The sequence below is a fragment of the Microcaecilia unicolor genome, chromosome 2, assembly GCF_901765095.1.
Source record: "Microcaecilia unicolor chromosome 2, aMicUni1.1, whole genome shotgun sequence".
NCBI lineage: Eukaryota > Metazoa > Chordata > Amphibia > Gymnophiona > Siphonopidae > Microcaecilia > Microcaecilia unicolor.
This window is the reverse complement of record NC_044032.1, coordinates 298,350,181-298,364,368: the sequence shown is the minus strand read 5'-3', so window position 1 is coordinate 298,364,368 and position 14,188 is coordinate 298,350,181. Positions and strand designations below refer to the sequence as shown.

Sequence of the window (14,188 nt, the reverse complement as noted above, 5' to 3'; positions counted from 1 at the left end):
TTTAGCGTGTCAGAAGTGCGCACCTATCACAAAATTACTGTAGGATGCCTGAGCGTGCCCTGCAGTAACCTTTTTTGCTACTGTAAGTACATGTTAATGCTTACCACAGTTTAGTCAAAAGACCCTTAAGTGTCATCATGGAGAAAATGTTGAAATCTTTTGCTCATTCAGCATCAGCAGCTAAAAAAGCAGCAATCAGAATGTTAGGAATTATTAGGAAGGGAATAAAGAATAAAACACAACCTCCCGCCCCCCATTTACAAAACCGCACTAACGGATGCAGGTGCACTAATGCTAACACAGCCCATTTACTTTGAATGGGTTGTGTTAGCTTTGCGGTTCAGCAGCCACTAGTGGCTTTGCAAATGGGAGGGGGGGTTATTTCCTTAATGCTTCTGTATTACTTGAATTTGAAATTCTAGAAGTTGCATCTGTAGAAAATATGTAATGGAATTAGAAAAAGGTACCAGCGAAGGGTGACCAAAATGATTAAAGGGATGGAATGGTTTTTATATGAGGAAAGGCTAAAGAGTTTAGGGCTATTCAGTTTGGAGAAGAGAAGACGGAAGGGAGATATGATGAGATCTATAAAATCATGAGTGGAGTAGAATGGATAAATGCATATGATATTTTTACTCTTTCAAAAAATACAAAGACTAGGGGACTCACCATGAGGTTACTACATAAATACATTAAAACAAAAATATTGCTGGAGAATGTTGTAAAAGGAGTTAGCATAGCTGAGTTAAAAAAAAGGTTTGGACAAATTCCTGGGGAAAGTCACTGTTTATCTTACAGTAAGTAAATGCACTGAATGAGTTAATGGTTGGTACATAAGCACTGAGACTTTTAAATTATATAGATTTTCTTTTTTTATATATAAAAATGAGCACTCAGCACACAAATAACAATCTACAGTGTATAACTCAGAGTTTGATTCCTGAATTATTAATATGTGAATGTTTCTCAAAGTTAATTTCTCTTTTTTTTCCATGCCGTAGTCATGTGTGCACTCCATCTGTTCCTCTTGGCAAGAATCAACAGACGATAGAATGCAAGAACTGCAGATCCAGAATCCTGGTGAATCTCCTGCTGCTGATGCTTCTGCTGCTGTTTCTCATTTCTTGTCCTGCTGCTTTCAGATGGGCCTCTCTCCAGTTATAATTGCTATAGTGCTATGTAAAATAAGAAGTAGTGATGTAGGTCAGAAACACCGACTCAAATAGCCTCTGTGGTGTGTGATATTATGAATGGCATAATCAGCATGTCCGTTATTCACATGCAATGAATATCTTCTATTCTCTATTTCTTTCATGCCTAACCTTTTTAAATTTAAACTTTTTTGTCAACTGTGCCACAAAGTGTGTCTATTCTTTAGATGCCAAAGAGACACAGTTAGGGCTCAAGGACTTTCTGTTAGCAGGAATAGGATTAACAGGGCTGCAAATTGAGCTCCTTGTGCACCTGACATTACTGTAAAATCAGTTCAGAATATAGATCATTTGCTTCACATGTCTCTCCACACAGTAAGCCTAGTCTGTAATTCAAAAATGATATAGAATATATATATAGGATTTCAATCTATTAATTTTTGAATATATCCTTTATCACAATGTGGAAGTCATGTTCCATTAGCATAGCCAATAGCTAAATGGAAATTAGAAAAGAATTAAGTTCTGGTGCACTGGTTATGATTTGTAGATGTTATGATTATTAGATGGGCTGAAAATAGAACTAAATCTAAATAAAATAAGGAGATACGTAGTCATAGAAACCTAGAATATGACTGATCTGCTAGTTTCTTTACTTTATGTGATACAGTACTGTAAGAAACTGAGTGATGAACCCTCACAAGATTATACAAAACTGTTGAAAAATCTTATCAAGACACTTCCAAAGCAAGTACAGACATATCTGTTAAAAAAATTATATTTATCTATATTTATATGTCTTGTAAAGCTCCCAGCACCCCCCCCCCCTCCCTGCGTTTGGAATTCCACAAGGTCCTTTGCAATCCACCAGACCACAGGGAGAGCTATATTCTGCTCCACAGTCAGGGCTATCTTGCTCAACCTCTTCGCTTTTTCTGAAGGGTTTCCCTCTTAGTTTTCCCATGCTTGGAACTAATGCTCTTAGGTGGTGTGTGGCCCCTCAGTGGTTCCCGGATTCCACCACCACTTTCTCCACTCAGCTCCAAACTCCCTCTGAAACAATCCCTCTCTCTCTCTCTTCCCCTTTCTATGGAAGGGAAGGAGAGTCTCTGTGTGCTCCCTCCTTCCCCCTTTCTCTCAGGTTCCTTCAACTTTTCTGATTAGGGAGAGAGTCAGTGTTGCAGCACAAACCCCAATTTAAACAGTCCACTTTTATCACTTCAACCTTTTCTTCCCCTAACCACCTATTACCAGGCCAGGGGAATGTAAGGGTCCCACCCTTTCACTGTCAGCAACAACTCCTGACAACATCGCACTTGAGCCAGGTTGAAACATTTGTTCCTTAATCCCACCTCTGATGCAGCCACATTTTGCCTCCCTGCATCAAGCCAGAGAACCAGGCTGCCATCTGCCCTCTTAACTCTCTACCTTTACCTTTGGCCAGAGCTGAGATATCCATGGGTTCCTCTTCCAGGTTCTCCTCTCTCTCTTTCTCCCCACCGTTCCCCGATTGCCAATCCATGGGTTCTTCTACCCTGCCTCCTCCCAGCTGCTCTTCATTCCCCTGATTGAACTTACTCAGAGTTTCCTCCTTCCCCTTAGCCCTCTGGGACTGGTAGTGTGAATAATTCTTACTTGCTGTACTCTGTGTCTCCCTCAGAGGCTGCTGGGAATTGTAGTTCCTGGCTCTACTTGGTGTCTCCTTCAGGAGCTGCTGGGAATTGTGGTCTATTTCCTTTGAGGAAGGTGACCAACCTGCTTATAATCGAACGAGAATAACGCCCAAGTTCCGACCTAAATCGGGAGATGGGCGTTCTTCTCACAAAAACAAATAAAGCGGCATAATCGAAAGCCGAACTTTGGACGCTTTCAACTGCACTCCGTCGCGGATGCGGACAAAGTTGACGGGGGAGTGTCGGAGGCGTGGTGAAGGCGGAACTGGGGCGTGGTTATCACCCGAACAGAGATGGGCGCCCTTCGCCGATAATGGATGCGTTTGTAGCTAGAATTTAGGGCACTTTTCCTGGACCCTGTTTTTTGACGAATAAGGCCCCAAAAAGTGCCCTAAATGACCAGATGACCCCCAGAGGGAGTCGGGGATGACCTCCCCTGACTCCCCCAGTGGTCACTAACCCCCTCCCACCACAACAAATGATGTTTCACAACTTTTTACTTTCACCCTCAAATGTCATACCCTCCTCCCAAGCAGCAGTATGCAGGTCCCTGGAACAGTTGTTAGGGGGTGCAGTGGACGTCAGGCAGGTGGACCCAGGCCCATCCCCCCCCTACCTGTTACAATTGTGCTGCTTAATGCTACTAGTCGTCCAACCCCCCCCCAAACCCCCTGTACCCACATGTAGGTGCCCCCCTTCACCGCTTAGGGCTATAGTACTGGTGTAGACTTGTGGGCAGTGGGTTTTGAGGGGGATTTGGGGGGCTCAACACCCAAGGGAAGGGTGCTATGCACCTGGGAGCTCTTTTACCTTTTTTTTTGTTTTTGTAAAAGTGCCCCCTAGGGTGCCCGGTTGGTGTCCTGGCATGTGAGGGGGACCAGTGCACTATGAATCCTGGCCCCTCCCACGAACAAATGCCTTGCATTTATTCGTTTTTGAGCTGGGCGATTTCATTTTCCATTATCGGTGAAAAGCAAAAACGCCCAGCTCACACCTTGGCGAATAAAGCATGGGCGTCTATTTTTTTTTAAAAATACGGTTCACTCCGCCCCTTCACGGACCCGTTCTCGGAGATTAACGCCCATGGAGATAGGCGTTTCTGGTCGATTATGCCCCTCCAACTGTTTTCCCAAACATGCTGAATCCTTGGGGACCGGAATCTACGGCGGCCACCCCTACGGGAGGACTCAGGCCACCCCGAAGGATATAGATAGATAGATAGATAGATAGATAGATAGATAGATAGATAGATAGATAGATATCTGCCAGAAACCATTGTCACCGACTGAGGAGTACAGCTGAGCTCACATCCACATAATGGCCAGATGAAGAGGGTCAACCAGATCCTGAAGACCTTCTTGTGTAGTTACATATTTTCTCAGCAAAATGGCTGGACCCAGCTGTGACGAACCCTGACAGGATTATACAAAACAGTTGAAAAATCTTATCAAGACACTTCTAAAGCAAGTACAGCCATATCTGCTTTAAAAAAAAATCATACCAAACCATTTTTCTGTGGGCACGTTCTGCATACTACCTAACATCCATAAGACAGGAAACCTTGGCAGACTGAGGCACACTCACAGAGGAAATAGCTTGACTTATAGAGGGGAGTCCTAATACACAAGTCAAACTGTTTGATACAAGATATCACAGGTTTTCTAAACATATTTAAAAAAACCATCAAAGCGCTAACCTGACAGCACATTATCAAATGGGATCCAAAGACATCATCTCAGTGCTGGCTAGGATGAAACACTATAGGCTCTTTTGTACATATGACGTGGAATTGTCCCCAAATTCAATCTTTTTGGTTGACAGTTACAACCCACATAGGTAGAACTGTGTGACACTATATCCCATTCAATCCAACTTTAATGCTGCTTGGAATTACCCTTGTTTCCTTGATTAATGTGGAATATATTTATCTAGTTGTCACGGTCGCTACTGTGCCCCACGCCCCAGCTTACCTCTTGCCAGCGGAGGGAAGCCAGGGGCTAAATATGCTGACTGCCCCCTCTGCGGTGTCAGAGGCAGGGTTCACCAACAGCTCTATTGTTGTATCAAAGGCAGGTGACATGAATTGCTCCATCCGATGCTGGGCAACACTGGCGCCCTAGGCATATGTCCATGCTGGGAGGATCCACTTAAAAGGCCAGTATGGGAGGAGTTTCATCCAGTGGGATGAAACTCCTCCCATATTTGGATCTAGGCCCATCCAGCATTGCCTTCACAACAGGTCTCCTGCCTTGTCAAGTGTGTTGCCTCCAGTTGTTCCTGCCTTGCTACCTTTCTGCTCCAGCCTTGCCTCCACTTATTTGTACCTTGCTACCTTTCTGCTTCAGCCTTGCCTCCAATTGTTCCTACTTTGCTAACTCTCTGCTCCAGCCCTGCTTCTAATGGGCCAGCTCAGCCTATCATCAGCTCTAGAATATCTTCAGCTCCAGAGTTTCCTCTGCTCCAGAGTATCTTCAGCCCAGCCAATCTTCAGCTCCAGTTGGTCTGTATTGACTATAGAAGTTTGACTGCCATTATTTTATTTTATTTTATTTTAGTTACATTTGTACCCCGCACTTTCCCACTCATGGCAGGCTCAATGCGGCTTACATATACAGGTACTTATTTGTACCTGGGGCAATAGAGGGTTAAGTGACTTGCCCAGAGTCACAAGGAGATGTGCCTGAAGTGGGAATCAAACTCAGTTCCCCAGGACCAGAGTCCACCACCCTAACTACTAGGCCATTCCTATGAATACTTGGTCATGCCCTTTGGGCTCTTGCATATCCCAGCTGGCTTTCACATCTATGTGAATGACATCTTCTAGGATCTGCTACTGGGTTCTGCTTTGGTCTACTTGAGTGACATTCTAATGTAATCCAGAACTCTTAATCACCACTGGTAGCAAGTCAAGCAGGTCCTTCAGCGTCTCTGAGAGAACCATTTGTATGCCAAATCTGAGATGTGTACATTTGAACAGAGCAAGATGTCTTGTCTGGGTTACATTATATTGCATCAGGATCTCAAGTTGTACCATGCCAAGCTATCCACCATCAGAGACTGGCCTCATCCCCAGTAGTGATAAGCTTTGCAACACTTTATTTATTTATTTGGTGCATTTGTACCCCACACTTTCCCACATAAGCAGGCACAGTGTGGTTTACATAAATCAGGAGCATACAATTCAATATGGAGAAGGCACAGAAACAGGATGTGGCAGGAGGGGAAGGTACACGGGACGACACGGGTAAATGACAGGGGTGAGGAGTCAACAAGTGGAAGAGGGTAAACTGAGGATTAGCCAGGGGGATAAGCCTTGGCAAATAAGATCTTCAAGGACTTCTTGAACTGCTGATGATCGGCAAGCTCCTTAAGCTGTCGTGGCAGAACATTCCAGGATTGCGTGCTGATGTAGGGGAAGGATGCAGCATAAAGAGTCTTGTATTTTACATGCCGATAGGTGGGGTAATGTAGTTGGAGGTAAGTCCTTGCAGCGCTCTGGGCATTTCTGGAAGGCAGGTCAATTAGAGTAAGCATGTACTCAGGGGCTTCACCATAGATTATCTTGTGCTTAAGTGAACAGATTTTAAATAAAATACGGTCCTTGACAGGGAGCCAGTGTAGTTGAAAATGGAGCGGCTGAGCAGGAACAAAGAAGATTTCCCTAGGATAAGTCATGTGGCTGTGTTTTGAGCCATTTGTAGACGTTTAAGAATATAGTCCCGGCGACCGGCATAGATCCTGCTGCAGTAGTCTATGTGGGACAGGACCAGCCAGTGTACAAGGGTACGGAATAGATCCCGTGTTAAGAAATGCCTGATACGCTTCAGCCTCCACATGGCATAGAACATACATTTTGTGATGAGTTGCACTTGACTGTCCAGGCGTAAGTGGTCATCCAACATAACTCCAAGGATTCTCAGACTATTGGAGATTTGAAGTGTGCAGTCCTTCACGGCGAGCGTTTTGTGGACAACTTTGTTGGACTGGGACGATAGGATAAGACATTGTGTTTTGTCTTGATTAAGTTTAAACAAAAACGCCTTTGCCCAGGAATCCATGGTAGAAAAACAGGTTTCAATTTGTTCAGCGATTTCGGCTAGTGTTGACTGGAAAGGGATGTAGATGGTCACATCGTTCACATAAATGAATGGGTTAAGGCCGAGTTTTGATAGTGCTTTTGCTAGTGGAATCAGCATGATTTTGAAGAGGAGCGGAGAAAGGGGTGAGCCCTGAGATACCCCAAAATTGGCTTTCCATGGCGCTAAGAAGTTGGAATGCGCTTTAACTTGGTAGGTACGGGAAGTTAGGAAACCCTTGATCCATTGTAACACGTTCCCACTTATTCCGAATGTGTCCAGCAGGTACAGTAAGAGCTCATTATCCACCATATCGAACGCGCTGGACATGTCAAATTGGAGTAATAAGATTTGGTTCCCAGTGGATATTTCCCTGTTGAAATTAGATAGAAGGGTAACCAGTACCATTTCGGTACTGTACTGTGGACAAAACCCCGATTGAGAGCAATGCAAAATGTCGAAGTTCTGCATGTATTCAGTTAGCTGAGTAGTGACCAAACTCTCCATTGTTTTTATTAGTAGGGGGATTGAGGCTACTGGCGGATAATTTGAAATAACATCAGCATTAATCTTTGGGTTCTTGGGAATAGGTGTCGGAAGAATGCTTCCATGCATAGGAGGGAATAGACCCCGCTCGAGCAAGAAGTTTTGATAGGAGGTTAAATCTGCGATGAAGCAATCTGGTGCAGTTTTCAACAGGTCACTAGGGCAGATATCAAGACCACAATGTTTCGTTGAGAACTTTGAAAGCACTTGTGCTACAGTATCAATGTTCACAGAGCTAAAGGTGGACTAGTTGCGATCTTCTGGGCAAAGGGCAGGCGATGAGTCCGGGGTTTTGAGAAAGTCCTCGACGACAGCAGTACTGCTGAGCAGTAATTTTCGTAATAGCTGAAATAGGCTGCAAGCTTGTGAGCAGAGGGATAGGCGGCTTGTGTGGACAGTTCTGCGCGTATCAAGGAACAAAGTCAAGAGTCGCTGAAGTTTTTTAGCGTCTTTGCCAGCTGACGTGAGTTTTTCTGAAAAGTATGATCGCTTTGTGCTTCTGATTGCATTTTTGTATGTCTGATGACTGGATTTCCACGTGTTGAAGGTACAATCGGTTTTCAATTTACGCCATGCTCTTTCAAGTTTTCTTGTTTGTGACTTTAGCGCTTTTAGCTCCACTGTGAACCAAGGCATGGACGTGCGATTGTAGGATGTTTTACATTGCAAGGGCACGATTACATCAAGGACACACTTACACCTGTTCTCCCAGGCAGTTAGATAATGATGTGATTCCGTGTCAGCTGACCAGTTATCACTGTAGAGCGATTGCCAAAATAGCTGAGGATCAACTACACGTCTCGTGAAATAGATAGTGGGTTTACTCTGCTGGTAAACGCCCGATGTTAACCAGTGTAAGGTGAATTGCAGTTTGAAATGATCGGACCAGAGTGTTGCCACCCAACTGATGCCATCCAGTTGGAAATTTGTAGGGGCGTCGAATTTGTAGGAGAGGAGATCTAACGAGTGACCTCTTGAGTGCGATGGACAGATGCTGGGCAGGTGAGGTCCCAAAGGTGGAGGAAATCCAGGAAATGGACTGGCTAGGCTTTGCAAACTATTACCGGCAGTTTATTCATGGATACTCAACCATTGCTGCTCCTTTGACTGCCCTAACTCAGAGGGAGACTAACACCCAGGATTGGCCTGAGGAGGTGATACTAGCATGTTATTATTTGAAACAGGCTTGTATTTCCAATCCAGTGTTTCAACACCCTGACCCTGAAAAGCCTTTCTTTGTTGAGGTTGCTGCATCCTCTATTGGGGCTGGCACCATTCTGTCCTAATTGGATACCAGGGGTAAACTGTTGCCTTGTGCCTTCCTCTCTAAGAAATGTTCACCTGCAGAAAGAAATGGTAATATTGGAGACTGAGGACTATTTACTTATCAAGCTAGCCCTGGAGGAGTGGTGCCATCTTCTTGAAGGGGCAAAGCATCCATTCACACTCACTATGGACTACAAGGACATCCTGTACCTGTGTGAAACCTAAAGACTCAACCCCCAGCAAGCCCATTGGTCATTGTTTTTCACTCGATTTGACTTCCAGGTCATCTTTCACCCAGCTGAGAACATACAAGCCAATGCCCTCTCCTGGTCCTTCGAGTCTACTAATGAGAGTCCCAAATTACAAACTATCCTGAATCTAGCCAAGATTTTGGTGGATGTATCTCTGTCAGTTCCTCCAAGCAAGATGGTTGTACCTAAATGACTCCAGGAAAAAGTGATGAGATGAGGGCATGATTTAAAGCTCACCGGACATCCCGGTGTTCGTAGAACATTGGAACTCATATAACAAACCTAGTGGTGGCTGCAGATGAGAAGGGATATACATGACTTTGTTACTTCTTGTTCAGCTTGCACTCATCACAAGTTTTCTCATTTGTGTCCCTGGGGGTTGCTTCAACCCCTCCAGGCACCAAAGATGCTGTGGGTCTATATAGCCATGAATTTTGTGACTGATCTCCCAGATTCAGGATTTACCATAATATGGGTAGTTATAGACCAGTTCTCCAAGATGGCCCATTTTATCCCACTACCTGGCTTATCATCCATCCATGTCCTGGCTCAACATTTTCTCAAAGAGGTTTTTCACTTCCATGGCCTGCCAGAAACCATTGTCACCAACTGAGGAGTACAGTTCACATCCAGATTCTGGTGGAGCCTATGTAAGACTTTACAGATTAAGTTAAACTTCTAGTTAGGCTATCACCCTCAAACCAATGGCCAGATGGAGAGGGTCAACCAAATCCTGAAGACCTTCTTGTGCAGTTACATATGTCCTCTACAAAATGACTGGACCCAGCTGTTAGCATGGGCAAAATGCAGCTATAACAACCATGTAAGTGAGTCTCCAGGTGCATCAGCATTTCAAATTGTGTTTGGATGGCACTCTAGGGTATCCTTGCATATACCTCAAGTGTCTACTGCACGGGCCACAGAAGCCATGGCTACATCTCTGTCTAACCTCTGAAAGACTACATGAGAACTTTTGGTCCAGGTTGCATAGAAGTACAAGAGATAAGCAGATAAGAAGAGACATCCAGCTCCTCAGTTTCTACATGGGGATCTGGTTTGGATATCCACCCCAAATTTTCATCTCCAGATGCCTTCTACCAAGTCACTCCCTGTTTCATCAGACCCTATTCAATCATTTGACATGTTGGCCTGTTGCTAAAGCTACCCTCCTCAATGCAGATCCATAAAATGTTTTATGTATCCTTTCTTAAACCTCTGGTGCTGAGATGGAGAAGCCTCATATCACCAGTACCGCCTACCATACCCATTGATGTAGACACCGAGTAGAAAGTCCAAGAGATCCTGGATTCTAGAAGAGTAAGAGGCAGATTTTCAGTACCTTATTTCCTGGAAAGGCTATGGCCTGTAAGAAAACTGAGAACCAGTGAACCACGTTCATGCCCCCTTTTTCATCAGACAGTTCCATCAAACATTTCCTCATAAGCCAGGATTGAGGCCTGGGGAAGAGAACCTTTTGGGAGGAGGTACAGTCACAGTCACTACTGTGCACCACACTCTAGCTTACCTCCTGCCAGTGGGGGAAGTGGGGGAAGAGTCTGGCATTGAAAACGGGGGTTCACTGCTCTGTTGCGGTACTGAAGGCAGGTGATGCTAGTTGCTCCATCTGACACTAGGCAGTACTGGCTCCCTAGGCACAAGCATGCACTGGGAGGATCCACTTAAAGGGCCATTATAGGCATCTTGGGAAGTGAGAGATGGTATCTCATGAGGGAATGGTCCATCCAGGGAAGAGTGATAGGGAAGTCAATGATTAGGTTTGAGATAGTGTATTTGTAGATATAATGGCATCAAGGGTATGTCCGGATTGATGAGTAGAAAAAAATCACATGTTGAGTGAAATTGAGGTCATTAGAAGATACAGAAAGTCCAAACTGTGAGGAGCATCTGGAAGATCCAAATGGATATTGAAATCACCTAGAAGAATAAGGTTGTGAGAGAGCAGACTAGATTGTGTAATAAGAGACTGAAAATCTAAAAAGTGTATCTTGATGGTAGAGGGGGCAAATAGATAAGAAGAAATCCAGTGAATAAGGGGAGGCTGTATAAAATACCAGGGCTTCGAGTGGAGAGACATTAGAGAAAGGAAACATTGAAGAGGGAATTGGAATGAGAAAACAACAGCTAGGCTATCACCTTTCTTAGGATATATTTGCCACCTTTTTAAGAGAATTCACTCAACGCAGAGTAAAGCAAGAATAAGTCAAACATAGCCAATAGACAATTATAACAGTAAAATTATTCAAATAATAATACAATGTATAGCATAGTATGTTACATTACAGTGTCAGCACAATATGCAATAAAACATTAATAGAGAGTATAGGGTGTAAGCAAAGATGAAACATATAGATAGTGTGAAGAATAAGGGGTTGGCCTATCCTGGGTAGGCCACTAGGTGGTGCTGTTCTCATAGGAATGGGGGGGATGCTTATGCTTAGGATGAGTCACTAGAGGGAGCCAGTAGGGGGAAGGTTCAGATGGAGGTCGCTAGGACCTGGGAGAGTCGTGGGTTGGAAACAGGTGAAGGTTGTTATGGGCTGGGTCCTGCCTGGAATTAGGAGGAAGAGCCTAAAGAGGTGTATAAGCTAGTCACTCATTTTATACCTGCCTGAGTTTGGAAAGGGGAAGAGAAAGGAATTGGCAGCTGAGGAAAGAGGATTCCCTGAAGGAACTGGCTGGGCTCTAGAGAGAGACTGTTGTGTTAATCTGTTGTATATAGAACTGTGTAAGAAGACCAAGGAACTAGCAGCCAGGGGCTGGAGAACAGAAGGCTGTTAGCACTGAGCCCAGGTGCCTATGGGTGTGAGGCTCAGTGGGAAGATCTGTGAAAGTGTTTGAAGCTTGTGATAATGTTTTAAGCTGGAAGAAGGAAAGTGTTTTAAGCTGGAAGAAGTGTGCCCAAGGGGGCTGGAATAAAGAGCTGAGTGATGAATATGCTGTGTTGGACTTGAGTAATTTGCATCTAATCTGCATATTCCCTGGAGCTCACCCTGAGTGAAAAAGGGGCCCAGGATCTTGAGGTTGGAGTGTTCAGGATACTGGGAAGAGACCGGCTGGAGTCCTGCTGGGGAGCCAGAGGCCAGTGAAGCCTGCTGGAGAGTGGGAGGAGCAGCCGCCTCATCTTCACAATAGATAAAATAGAGTATCAGGACTCAGATAATTAGGGGACTAATTTAATGAAAGTTGTACATGAAATCAGAAAGGTGCACATCACCCGCATAAATGTAACACTAAGGGTCCTGTTTACTAAGCCGTGCTGTAGTTGTGCACACATTTTAGCATGCGCTAATGATAGAGACACCCATAGGAATATAATGGGTGTCTCTATCGTTAGTGTGTGCTAATTTTTAGTGTGCACTAAAAATTAGTGCACCTACAGTGCAGCTTAGTACACAGGGCGCTGAGTGTCCATGGACCAAAATAGCTTGGCAGATTGCTTAAGCTAGATATTGAACAGAATAGATGACAGTATCGATCCTTGTGGTACCCTACAGGTCAATGCCCGTGGTGGCGATGAGGTGCTGCCAAACAGTATGGATTGTTGTCTGTCTGATAAATAGGATCTGAACCATTTCCCATATTTATTTCAAATAAATACATATTCCTAACATTCGCATAATAGTATCTACATATCATCGAGATGTTCCCAGGGATGAGGTTGGGGGTGGAGAGTGCATTTACCTCTGAATTTCCAAAAGCATATCTGCAATTGTTCAAAGGCAAAGTATCCCCACAAACATATGCACATTTTTCATTCAAATAAAAAGGAAAGGGAATGTTCAGTGATATTTCATATTGTCTGCTTTGACCAACATTAAGAGCTATTGCATAGTGAATGTGAGAGTGAAGCCCACATTATATCTGGAAAAAAAATCTGATCAATTTAATTTTGTGAAAACGTTCTTCCTCATAAAGCTCATTTATTATTTGCTTCTCATTATGTAATTTATGGAAGCATGTTATAATCACTACGCTTTGGATCTTTTGAAACTCTGCATCTGAAGATTCAATCAGTTCTACCATCTGAAGGTCCATGTTAAATAGATTGCTGATCACAATCTTCAAAAATGTCTTGAAGAATGGTTGTACTATTTGAGCAGATGTGAGACAGGAAGACGAATATTTTCTCATAGATGTGCATTTCTTTTTAAAATGGAGAATACACATGTAGAGTTTTGTCTCAACCAAGGCACACCCAAACTATGCCCTGGGAAGCTCGCCAGGTGCCCTTGGCCTGGATTGGCCGCTGTTGTGGACAGGATGCTGGGCTCGACGGACCTTTGGTCTTTTCCCAGTGTGGCATTACTTATGTAACCCTTTGAAATCTCTGTGTGGTGTGGATCTCTGTTTAAACAGCAGCTTTCTAAAATTGCATTTACATTTGTATTCAGTCTGTTGGATATGCTTCTAAAATAACTCTGATAATATTGCAAGCACTATGTTTATATTAAAAATTGTCCCCATAATGAGCTGCTGATAATTATAATTCTCTACAATTAACCACATATTAATTAACAACCATATATTAAAACAATAATATATCATCCATCCCAGACCACACACATTGAGGGTAATATGCATCAAAAAAATGGGCTTCTTAAGGTATGTGTCTATTAGATTGTAAGCTCTTTGAGCAGGGACTGTCTTTCTTCTGTGTTTGTACAGCGCTGCGTACACTTTGTAGCGCTCTAGAAATGTTAAATAGTAGTAGTAGTAGTAGTAGTATTTTATAAATTGTGTGGGATGCAGGTACTTATCAAAAGTACTTTCACATAAATGTACACACACACACACATTTTCAAAATCTAGACACTGCATCTTTGACTTTATGGTCAGAATGCTAAAAGGTAACTTTAAAACAACCCAGGAACATAAAAACCTGAAGTTTAAATGATGAAATATTTCTCCTTGTCACTCCCTCTATCTCTCTCTCTCTCTCTCTCTCTCTCTCTCTCTCTCTTGACTGCCCTTGGAATACTTTTCAGGTTTCACTGTATATTTTGATTTTGCCATATTTTGCTTAAAACAAACCTGAAGAAGAAAGCCATATCGTCAAAAGATTGTAAAAAAATGTGTTGTTAGTCCAATAAAAAAAGGTTTCACCTTATTTTCCTGTCTTTTGTTTTATTTCTATTTATTATCTTTAAAGGAGACTAACATGGCAACCGAACTACTTTATCCTACAAACCAGTAGGTTTCTGCCA

The 14,188-nt window shown here is 43.4% G+C and overlaps 1 long non-coding RNA gene across 1 annotated transcript; it reads right to left on the bottom strand.

The window, feature by feature from the left end:
• Positions 1-3,169: 3,169 nt before the first annotated feature.
• Positions 3,170-14,159, bottom strand: LOC115462431. Its single transcript, XR_003940843.1, has 3 exons — positions 14,088-14,159; positions 6,796-6,797; positions 3,170-3,181 (listed from the first exon to the last, which is right to left on the bottom strand). It is a non-coding gene; the product is annotated as an uncharacterized LOC115462431 (long non-coding RNA).
• Positions 14,160-14,188: the final 29 nt, after the last annotated feature.